This window comes from Rattus norvegicus, chromosome X (genome assembly GCF_021556685.1).
Source record: "Rattus norvegicus strain SHRSP/BbbUtx chromosome X, alternate assembly SHRSP_T2T, whole genome shotgun sequence".
Taxonomy (NCBI): domain Eukaryota; kingdom Metazoa; phylum Chordata; class Mammalia; order Rodentia; family Muridae; genus Rattus; species Rattus norvegicus.
The window spans coordinates 126,976,376-126,987,280 of record NC_141554.1 but is presented as its reverse complement, the minus strand read 5'-3'; the positions used below and the strand labels follow the sequence as shown (position 1 = coordinate 126,987,280).

Below are 10,905 nucleotides of genomic sequence, written 5' to 3'. Positions count from 1 at the left end.
CTGACACTAAATGACTTACAACTATCCATAGATGAATGAATTTTTCAACCCTCATCAGAGAAGCTTCTATTTTCAGTATACAGTGATTAACACAGATATTCACAGGGTCAGGGTGCAAAGAATAAGAGACTATGGAATCCTCCATCCTGAAAAGGGTACTTATGTCATGTCCCATCCTTACAAAGTTCAGCAATCACTCTGGAAGAAGTAGAAGAAAGAGTTTAAAAACCAGAGGTATAAATGACTGCAAGGTAAAAATTAGTTCAAAGACAATAGAGAAGATTCCTGAACTCGCAAGAATTATATCAGCATGCACAAAACGTATGCAAGCCCAAGTCAACCCAAATTGCAACATAGAGAAAAGCAGTGAGCATGAAGTAACACCCCTAGTCAAAAAGACTTTGGCAACTTACAGCTGCAGGGAGACTCAGTTTTCTTTAAGAGTGTGTGTTCTCTGTGTTTATTTTACTTAATTTTATTTTATCATTATTATTTTTAGATGACTAGATTCTAAAACGAGAGAGAAGGCAGGAGTGTAGATTTATATGTATAGGGAAGTAGGGGAATATCTTGGAGTAATTGGAGAAAGGAAAATCATATCAAAATATAGTATATGGAAACATTTATTTTTATTAAAAATTTGACTGAAATATAAAAAATATATTTCCTGGCATATTAACACATTCCAATGGAAGGCCACATGCCAAAGATTATATGGGCAAAAAAATTGGTTTTGACAGATTTATAAAGACAAAAATATGAAGTTGGGCCAGTATGGAAGGGGTTTGCATCTGAAAGGAATTCATGGGAGTTCTCAAAACACATTTTGCCAAATTCTCAAAATATTAATTAAAATAACTATTTAAAAGGTATCAAAGCAATCATGCACTGCAATGCATGATTCAAAATAAACATTGTTTGCTTGTAAGTTTATTTTCTCAAGTATTTTGTCACTGTGACAGAAAAAAAACCTGATATAAGTCCTTTGGAAGAACTCTATTTTCTCCCATGTTTTTGCAGAATTATCTGCAACATACAGAAGTAACATTTTTATTCATGGATGAAAAGGTTAAGAAATTAAGATACAAAGGAAAAGAAATGTTTTTAGCTTTAAAAATAATGGAGTTCTGTTGTAATGACAAATGAGATGAACTTGAAATGTATTTAATTAAGAAAGATACCAAAACATAGAAGGAAAAAAATTCCATGATTTCAGTTATAAAAAGAATATATAATTTAATTTTTAGCAAGAATGGAAGAGTATATAATTGAAGTAAATAAAAATGTGGAAATATTAGTCAAAGGGTACAAATTTGTGCTTATATCGGCTGAATAAATCTGGACATCGAATATATGCCATAATGATTCTAGTTAATAATAATATTTTCTCCTCTCTCCTCCAGCCGAGCAAGATGCCCAAAGGAAAGAAGGCCAAGGGGAAGAAGGTGGCCCCGGCCCCCGCCGTGGTCAAGAAACAAAAGGCCAAAAAGGTGGTCAATCCTTTGTTTGAGAAAAGGCCTAAGAACTTCGGCACTGGGCAGGACATCCAGCCCAAAAGAGATCTCACGGGCTTTGTCAAATAGCCCCGCTACTTCAGGCTGCAGCGGCAAAGAGCCATCCTCTATAAGCGGCTCAAAGTACCTCCTGCCATCAACCAGTTCACCCAGGCCCTGGACAGGCAAACAGCGACTCAGCTGCTTAAGCTTGCCCACAAGTACAGGCCAGAGACAAAGCAGGAGAAGAAGCAAAGGCTGCTGGCTGGTGCTAAGAAGAAAGCTGCTGACAGACGGGACCTCCCAACTGAGAGACCACCTGTCCTCCGAGCAGGGGTCAATACAGTCACCACCTTGGTGGAGAACAAGAAGGTTCAGCTGGTGGTGATTGCCCATGATGTAAACCCCATTGAGCTGGTGGTTTTCCTGCCTGCCCTGTGTCGAAAGATGGGGGTGCCCTGCTGCATCATCAAGGGAAAGGCCAGGCTGGGGCGCCTGGTCCACAGGAAGACATGCACCACTCTTGCCTTCACACAGGTTAACTCGGAAGACAAGGGTGCTCTGGTTAAGCTGGTGGAAGCTATTAGGACCAATTATAATGACAGATATGACGAGATCCGCCGCCACTGGGGAGGCAACGTCCTGGGTCCTAAGTCTGTGGCTCGCATTGCTAAGCTGGAAAAGGCAAAGGCTAAAGAACTCGCCACTAAGCTGGCTTAAATGTACACTTAAGTTTTCTGTAAATAAATACAATTACAAAATTAAAAAAATAATAATAATATTTTCTTTAGAAATATAATTACAAGTGACATTCAGGGTATATTTCGAGTGATCTAATGATGTGAAAGAATAGAAATAATCATTTTCTGAGAGAAACTTGAAGCAATCCCACTAAAATCAGGGACTAGACAAGGCTGCCCACTCTAGCCCTACTTATTCAATATAGTTCTCGAGGTTCTAGCCAGAGCAATCAGACAATGAAAGGAGATCAAAGGACGACAGATTGGAAAGGAAGAAGTAAAAGTATCACTATTAGCAGATGATATGATAGTATATTTAAGTGATCCCAAAAGTTCCACCAGAGAACTACTAAAGCTGATAAACAACTTCAGCAAAGTGGCTGGTTATAAAATTAACCCAAATAAATCAGTAGCCTTCTTTTACACAAAAGAGAAACAAGCTGAGAAAGAAATTAGGGAAACGACACCTTTCATAAGAGTCCCAAATACTATAAAATACCTCGGTGTGACTATAACCAAGCAACTAAAAGATCTGTATGATAAGAACTTCAATTCTCTGAAGAAAGAAATAGAAGAAGATCTCAGAAGATGGAAAGATCTCCCATGCTCATGTATTGGCAGGATTAATATAGTAAAAATGGCCATTTTGCCAAAAGCAATCTACAGATTCAATGCAATCTCCATCAAAATCACAAGCCAATTCTTCACAGAGTTAGACAGAACAATTTGCAAATTCATCTGGAATAACAAAAAACCCAGGATAGCTAAAACTATCCTCAACAATAAAAGGACTTCAGGGGGAATCACTATCCCCGAATTCAAGCAGTATTACAGAGCAGTAGTGATAAAAAACTGCATGGTATTGGTACAGAGACAGGCAGATAGACCAGTGGAATAGAATTGAAGACCCAGAAATGAACCCACACACCTATGGTCACTTGATTTTTGACAAAGGAGCCAAAACCACCCAATGGAAAAAAGGTAGCATTTTTAGCAAATGGTGCTGGTTCAACTGGAGGTCAACATGTAGAAGAATGCAGGTCGATCCATGCTTATCACCCTGTACAAAGCTTAAGTCCAAGTGGATCAATGACCTCCACATCAAACCAAATACACTCAAACTAATAGAAGAAATATTGGGGAAGAATCTCAAACACATGGGCACTGGAGAAAATTTCCTGAACAAAACACCAATGGCTTATGCTCTAAGATCAAGAATCAACAAATGGGATCTCATAAAACTGCAAAGCTTCTGTAAGGCAAAGGACACTGTTGCTAGGACAAAATGACAACCAACAGATTGGTAAAAACATCTTTACCAATCCTACAACTGATAGAGGGCTTAATTAAAAATATACAAAGAACTCAAGAGGTTAGAAAGCAGGGAGACAAATAACCCTATTAAAAATAGGGTTCAAACAGTGCCAACCAACCAGAGCTTCCAGGGACTAAGCTACTACCCAAAGACTATACTTGTACTGACCCTGGGCTCCATCCTCATAGGTAGCAATGAATAGCCTAGTAAGAGCACCAGTGGAAGGGGAAGCCCTTGGTCCTGCCAAGACTGAACCCCCAGTGATCGGGGTTCTTGGTGGGTGGGTGGTAATGGGGGGATAATGGGGAGGGGAACACCCATATAGAAGGGGAAGGGGAGAGGTTAGGGGGATGTTGGCCCTGAGACCAGGAAAGGGAATAACAATTGAAATGTAAATAAGAAATACTCAAGTTAATAAAGATAAAAAAGATGGGGTTCAGAGTTAAACCAAGAATTCACAGCTGAGGAATGCTCAATGGCTAAGAAACACCTAAAGAAACGTTCAACATCTTTAGTCATAAGGGAAATGCAAATCAAAACAACCCTGAGATTCCACCTCACACCAGTCAGAATGACTAAGATCAAAAACTCTGGTGACTGCAGATGCTGGCAAGGATGTGGAGAAAGGAACACTCCTACATTGGTGGTGGGATTGCAGACTTGCACAACCATTCTGGAAATCAGTCTAGAGGTTCTTCAGAAAATTGGACATTGCACTACCTGAGGACCCAGCTATACCTCTCTAGGGCATATACCCAAATGATGCTACAACATATAATGAAGACACATACTCCTCTATGTTCATAACAGCCTTATTTATAATAGCCAGAAGCAGGAAATAACCCAGATGCCCTTCAACAGAGGAATAGATACAGAAAATGTGGTACATCTACACAATGGAATATTACTCAGCTATCAAAAACAATGACTTTATGCAATTCATAGGCAAATGGATGGAACTGGAAAATATCATCCTGAGTGAGGTAACCCAATCACAGAAAAACACACATGGTATGCACTTATTGTTAAGTGGACATTAGCCCAAATGCTCAAAGTACCCTAGATACACAGAACACATGAAACTCAAGAAGGATGACCAAAATGTGGATGCTTCACTCCTTCTTTAAAAGGGGAACAAGAATACCCTTAGGAGGGGATAGGGAGGCAAAGTTTAGAACAGAGGCAGAAGGAACACCCATTCAGAGCCTGCCCCACATGTGGCCCATACATATACAGCCACCAAACTAGATAAGATGGATGAAGGAAAGAAATGCAGGCTGACAGAAACCGGATGTAGATCTCTCCTGAGAGACACAGCCAGAATAAGGCAAATACATAGGCGAATGCCAGCAGCCAACCACTGAAGTGAGAATGGGATCTCCATTGAAGGAATCAGAGAAAGGACTTCTTGATACCCCATTTGAACAACAGTGCCAACCAACCAGAGCTTACAGGGAGTAAGCCACTACCCAAAGACTATACATGTACTGACCCTGGGCTCCAACTGCATAGGTAGCAAGGAATAGCCTAGTAAGGGTACCAGTGGAAGTAGAAGCCCTTGGTCCTGCCAAGACTGAATCCCCAGTGATCGGGGTTCTTGGTGGGTGGGTGGTAATGGGGGGAGAATGGGGAGGGGAACACCCATATAGAAGGGGAGGGGGAGGGGATAGGGGGATGTTGGCCTGGAAACCGGGAAAGGGAATTACATTTGAAATGTAAATAAGAAAAAAAAGAAATAGCCAATTTAATAAAGATGGAAAAATTATAAAAAATAAATACATTAAATTTCAAAAAAGAGAAATAATCATTTCCTTAGTTGAAATAATCATCCTATTCAAATATATATATATGTGTGTGTGTGTGTGTGTGTGTGTGTGTGTGTCTGTGTGTGTGTCTAATTATATATGAGTATATATTATATAGAAATATAAAAATACACATACACATATCAATATACAAACAGACTCTAAAACATTTTCTATACTTTATATATAAACAATTTATGTGAAAATAATGAAAACAACATAACAATGAATTCATATTCTATACAAGCTCAGAAATATTCAAGGTGGTATGGCCATAGACTATTTTTCCATGTTAATTTGATCTCTGTCACTGAGAGCTAAATTAATGCTAACTGATTATTATTGCTTCAACTTTACTTCTAGCAAATGAATGTGAATGATTTGAACTAAAATCATTGGCTTTAAGGAACCTGAAACTAGACATGCCATAGGCCTCAGTGAAAAACTAATACTATTAGTATGCTAAAGGAATGTAGCATTAAAATTACTCCTAATGACATATTGCTAAACCTATATATTAGAGCATTTCTCAGTCCTCTACTTGCTTGCAGAGTTCCTATTCTGCCTCACTGAGCTCTCATCAGAGAAGTTTCTACTTTCAATAGAAGGAAATTGACATGGAAACTTAAAACAGGACAATGTACAGAGAATGTGAGACTTTGGAGCATCCAGACCTAAATGGGATATATTATCAGATTCCTCCCCTCAAGGCTCAGGGATATTTACAGAAGAGGAAGCAGGAAGATTATAAGGGCCAGATATAGTAGATTACTTCAAAGAAATAGTGTCTTCTGAACACACAGGATTGATACATGCATGGAATCACAGAGACTGTCAAAACAGGAACAAGGTCTGCAAAAGTTCAAGCCAGACAAAATCCAAGCATTGGGATAGGGAAATGGCCACAAAGTCTCACCTATAACTAAAAAGCTATTTGTAATTGATACCTACTGGGAAAGTAAAAAATAGTTTTTTCCAATGGAGGGTCACTGGATATGTCACCTACCCTCCAAGGCAGATCCCATGCCTAGGAGTACTTAGCACAACACAATAGGGATTTTGTGATATTTTGAGAACTTATTGATTCATTTTGCTTTGTTTCTGGCACTTTATGTTTTGTTTTGCTTGTCTGTCTTAATTTTCATTTGGTAGAGGTTGTTTTCCTGCTTTTTGTTGCTTGTTTGTTTTTTGTAGGAAGCTAGAACATGAAGTTGAGTGGATACGGAGGTGGGAAGGATCTAGGAAGAGTTGGGAGAAGGAAAATATATTACCAGTAAAGCCAGCAAAGTATATATCTGCATGAGGCAAGAAGTAAATCCAGTTCAAAATGATTCAGTAGCTGATGATGGTTCCAACTTCTATAGTCTAGCCCCACCTGGTTTGTTTTAGAAATATTTAAATGCAACACAACTTTGGAACATAGTTTTCTGATGATAAATAACTCTATCCCATTATGTAAAATGAAGCTTAATATACGACTACATTGAAACTCTTCAAAGAACATATGACCTCTTTCATAAAGATGGGTTCTACTGCTGGAGAAACAGTACTGCACATATGGGTCCAGGGCAAATGACTGAGATAAACGTAAAGGTCTAAGGGAGTCAGATATGACCTGGCCATACATATAGCACAGACATCGCCAAGATAATAGCAACCTCCCCTCCCATTTGTAAAGTACATGTGATTTCTTCAGAAGAATGGGTTCTATTGACTGAGAAACAATGCTCAAGATAAGGATATAAGGAGGAAAAGTCCGGGATAAACAAACATATTTGGGGGTTCAGATATGTCCTTGCTCTGCAGATAGCACAGGCCACCAGATTATTAACTACATCTACTCCCAGTCTTCTGGGTGGAAAACATGTCATGCATGTATTTCTTTCATAGAAGACCCACAACACTGAATATTTAACATCCCTGTTTTCCTTAGTATTTACCTGTGAGCACAAGAACCTTATACTTTCTACAATGATCAAAATGCACTGTGATTATTTTTACTCAAGATAGTGGGAAAATCATTGGCTTTAAAAAAATCTGTGGGTTTTTTTTTTGTTAAATTTGCAATGCTTCTTAAGGTATTTGGCAACATAGATCTGCTTAATTATTAATGAAAAATATATATTGACTACCACTTTCTCTTTCTTTTGTTAAATATGAGTATTACCTTTCGATTGGACAGTTTTGCATTAAAAACATTGAGAGGCAAAAAACAAAGGAGGTAAATCTGATCTCATCCTTAACAAGATAGTAGCCACAATAAGGAAAAAAGTAGAAGTACAGAAATCTAAAAAATACTTCAAAGTAATGCAGGGAAAATATAGAGCTAAGTAAGAAGACAAAATTGAAAATGAATAGTGGTATAAAGACTGATCACAGTCATCCTTGTGAACAGAATCAGATGGGAAAAGGGCAGCATTTAAACACCCTGAAATTTGAAGTTTTAACTATACTATATGTGGAAGCTCACTGCCATCTGCCATCCAATGTGAAATTAGCACCATGACATACTGTCTGAATAATTCCAGTGATGCTTTCTGTGAAATTCTTTAAGAAATCAGTGTATTTCTGCCTCTTGTTCCATTTGCCAGCCACTTTTTTATAAAAGAAGTATTGTCATAATTTCTGAAGAATACATTTTGATTGTGTCTTAGTTTCTAATAAACACTTTGTATATGACCATGAATCCTCTATGTTTTTTAAAGAATAAATAGGTTTTATCATTGGATAAACTGTATAGAGCAATAAAGAGTTCATGATTGTTCTACACTTTCACAAAGTCATTTCATCATAATAACTTGGTACTCAAAACTAAGTAAATAAAACTCATCTCTGTTATAAATTTAACTTAAAATAGTTATGTTCCATTATATGTTATTAAAATTCAAATTATCATATGTTTGGGTAAGAAGAAAGAAAGCTCATTTTAATTTCCTTATATCATTCTTAAACTTAAGTTAACTACAAAAGCTATGAATGGATTCAAGGAAATGTTCCACACCTTTTATAAATGTCTGCTGATATTAATAATACTTAAAGCATACTAGACTATTTTATTTTTCCCTACCTATAATATTATTTTTCTACTTAGCCACATGAATGTTTGCTTTCTTATATTTATTTATATCTTTCCTCATTTGCCTTACTCATGAAGACCCTCATTAACTACTCTAATTAAAACAGCCATTGACCTGAATTATATCACTTTCTACTTTCTAGCATTGTTTCTTTTCATAACACTTAGAATTAATAAGTTATACTTTATCCACTTAGTACCTTTTTATTTGGATTTATTTTCAGGCACAAACTATCTTCCCCAACACCAAGAGTACTGTATAACAAGGAGGAAGAACTCCATAAATACATTTTGAATAAAGAGGACTGAAAGAAAATAAATGATTGAAAACCAGGGCTGGGGTGAATTAAAAATGCCTTTGGAAAAATTTCAAATATCTTACCTTAGGCTATTGGTGAAGCCTAGTTACACTGAACACTCAAGAGAACTGAAAAAAAGTACTGTAGAATGGTCTACAAGAACAGCAGCAGCAGCAGCAGCAGCAGCAGCAGCAGCAGCAGCAGCAGCAGCAGCAGACTGGAATCAATAAGACCCTGGATTGCTACAGAGGTCGGAGCAGGATATGTGATCCAAGTACTTTGGAGGATCCCAGATCATGTGTGGATCCAAGACATTGAACCAAAAAAGATGTAATGTTGAAGTTGCCTTGTAGACCCCAGGATATTAAAGATGCCAGAGCCATAGATACCAATCAAGGAATGATGTTAGCAGGCAGTAGAATCAGTTTGATATAAAGAAATGTGTTACAATCATCAAAGGAGAAAGGAGTTGGACATCAACACGGAGTTGCAGAGTTTGAAGATTGCCCGGCTGGTTTTTGGTCTTCTTTTGTTCTAGTATTTCCTCACTATGATGTTTTGAAATGGTAATATATACCCTATGATTGAGGTATGTGGTCTGCTTTTTGATTTAGATTTTACAGGGGATTACAGTTAAGCAATTAGATGAATCGCAGAAGTGACATTGAACTTCAAAATTTTCAACATTGTTGAAACTGTGATAGACTATGATGGCTTTTGAAGTTTGATTAAATTTATTCTGTACTATGCTATTGCTAGGTATTACCCCCATATATTCATGCATTTGGACAAATCTATGGGGGCCAGGGAGTGGAATGTAGCAGTTTGAATATGCTTCACTCAAGGAGTGGCAATATTAGGGGGTGGGACCTTGTTTTAGCAGGTGTGATCTTGTTGGAGGAAGTGTGTCACTGTTGGGGGAGGCTTTGTGACTCTCCTCTTACCTGCCTAGAGAAAATAGTTTTCTCCTGTTAGACTTCTGAACAAGAGATAGAACTTTTAGCTTCTCCAGCAATGTGACCTGCCTGTACACTGCCATGCTCCCACCATGATGATAACAGACTAAACCTCTGAACCTATAAACCAGCCCCAATTAAATATTGTCCTTTGTAAGAGTTGCTTTGGTCATGTTGTCTATTCACAGCAATGGAACCCTAGCTAAGACAGTACCCAACACTCTAAAAATAGAAATGACCAAACCAAACAATATAGATATCCAAAGTTATTTTGATACACAGTTCCAGTTGAATTGTTCAATACATTTAAGATATCACTCTTGACATAAGCATCCTATTTAAGAAGTATCCAAAGTTTTGAAACTGCTTATTTCAAGAAGTTTTTGAAGCTGTAGATTGAAACTTCTTCAATCTACAATAAACTTTTATCATTAATTTTTTATTTTCATTTTATCTCCTGCATATGGATGTTTTTCCTACACACATATATATGTGTATCATTTATATGCCTGCTTCCGACTGATGCCAGAAAGGGGAATCAGATCCTCTGGAACTGTAGTTATAGATAGTTGTGAACTTGAGATTTAATTTTAAATTCATTATCAAATGAATGAACATTCATGAAAAGAAGCTATGACTATAAAGGCTGAGTGACTGCTGATAAATTCAATGGTGTGGAAAGGTTGGAATGTTGCAAATTCAGAGACAAATAGCCCTCTTGATAGCCATTTAGTGCCCATCTCTGTAAGTGATTATCATTTTTGTGACCATTGGATAAATCCTTTGGAATACATAAACAGACCCCAAATTTCCATTATTCAAAAGTTTAAAGTTAACATCAGATACCAACAAAAGTCCATAGTTCATATTTCCCTGCTTTTTTGAAATTTGCCTACCTGATAATTCCACCAATGTATATGAAAAGTATACGTAATGGTGATTTGTTGGTATTGCTATTCTGTTACAAAAACATGTCATGTAACTCTTGCCATAGTGGAACATGAATTTTCTTTTTGGCCATAGTTAATCATACTTGGCTCCAGAAAAGAAGAATCTCTTTTGCTCTGTTTCTTTCATCAATAATCCTACTTATGTGAATTTTTTAGACTATTTTCTATTTGTATCTCCTTTCTAGTAAATTGGAAAATTCATGAGGAAAGGAACAGAGTAAGCAAACACGTTTCACCAGAACTTCTATGTTCACTTACTACATGAATACTA

General features: G+C 37.2%; 1 pseudogene; it reads left to right on the top strand.

Annotated features, from left to right (window-relative positions):
* Positions 1-1,390: 1,390 nt before the first annotated feature.
* Positions 1,391-2,213, top strand: LOC108349195 (60S ribosomal protein L7a pseudogene; annotated as a pseudogene).
* The last annotated feature ends 8,692 nt before the right edge of the window (positions 2,214-10,905 follow it).